General features: G+C 44.8%; 1 protein-coding gene across 2 annotated transcripts in view; it reads right to left on the bottom strand.

Moving 5' to 3' along the window:
• LOC104998426 (survival motor neuron protein) overlaps nt 1–1309 on the bottom strand; it is a 32608-nt gene that overhangs the window by 30520 nt on the left and 779 nt on the right. The gene's annotated exons all lie outside the window — the stretch shown is intronic.

Below are 1309 nucleotides of genomic sequence, written 5' to 3'. Positions count from 1 at the left end.
TTCCGGGCTCCAAAATCACTGCAGATGGTGACTGCAGCCATGAAATTAAAAGACGTTTACTCCTTGGAAGGAAAGTTATGACCAACCTAGATAGCATATTGAAAAGCAGAGACATTACTTTGCCAACAAAGGTCCGTCTAGTCAAGGCTATGGTTATTCAGTGGTCATGTATGGATGTGAGAGTTGGATGTGAAGAAAGCTGAGTGCTGAAGAATTGATGCTTTTGAACTGTGGTGTTGGAGAAGACTCTTGAGAGTCCCTTGGACTCCAAGGAGATCCAACCAGTCCATTCTGAAGGAGATCAGCCCTGGGATTTCTTTGGAAGGAATGATGCTAAAGCTGAAACTCCAGTACTTTGGCCACCTCATGTCAAGAGTTGACTCATTGGAAAAGACTCTGATGCTGGGAGGGATTGGGGGCAGGAGGAGAAAGGGATAACAGAGGATGAGATGGCTGGATGGCATCACTGACTTGATGGACGTGAGTCTGAGTGAACTCCGGGAGTTGGTAATGGACAGGGAGGCCTGGCGTGCTGGGATTCATGGGGTCGAAAAGAGTCGGACACAACTGAGCAACAATCATACTATCTAGTCTCCTTTAAATTCATAACCACAAATCTGAAGTAGGCCTTGAATGTTTCCTAGCAACAATTCCACTACATTTAATCCAACACTCACCCAGTCTCCTAGAGGCTCACTTCCTACCTTCTCTCTTCCCTAACCTCCAACACCTGACCCCTGCTCCCTCCTCACTACTGATGACTTGCTTCTTTTACTGAGAGAACAGCAACAATCAAAACAGAATTTTCATAATCTCCTGCCACTCTATCTGCCCATCCACACAAATCTGTACCCATACAACTGAACTGTCAATATTTCTAACAAAGGCCAAATCCATTCCCTCCTACCTACTCTAGAACATTGCTGCTGCAATCCTCTTCTTTCTTCTGCGAAATCAATTATATCGTCCTTATTGGATCTTTCCTATCAGTCCACAAACATGCTGAAACATTGTTCCCATCTTCAAAATAAAAAACCAATTAAGAATCCTCTTTATCTCACTCCCTCTCCATCTGATTTCTCTATCTTCCAGTACCCACAATAAAACTTGAAATATTTGCTTATATGCGTTGCCTTGAATTTCTCCTCTCCGACTCTTGAACTCGCTCCAATCACATTTCACTCAAGAATGAGTTCTAAACTACCACAACACTGTTAATCGGCTATGCTGCTGCTGCTGCTGCTAAGTCGCTTCAGTCGTGTCCGACTCTGTGCGACCCATAGACGGCAGCCCACCAGGCTCCACCCCC

Source organism: Bison bison, unplaced genomic scaffold (genome assembly GCF_000754665.1).
Source record: "Bison bison bison isolate TAMUID 2011002044 unplaced genomic scaffold, Bison_UMD1.0 scf7180017864329, whole genome shotgun sequence".
Taxonomy (NCBI): domain Eukaryota; kingdom Metazoa; phylum Chordata; class Mammalia; order Artiodactyla; family Bovidae; genus Bison; species Bison bison.
This window is presented reverse-complemented; position numbering and strand designations above follow the sequence as displayed.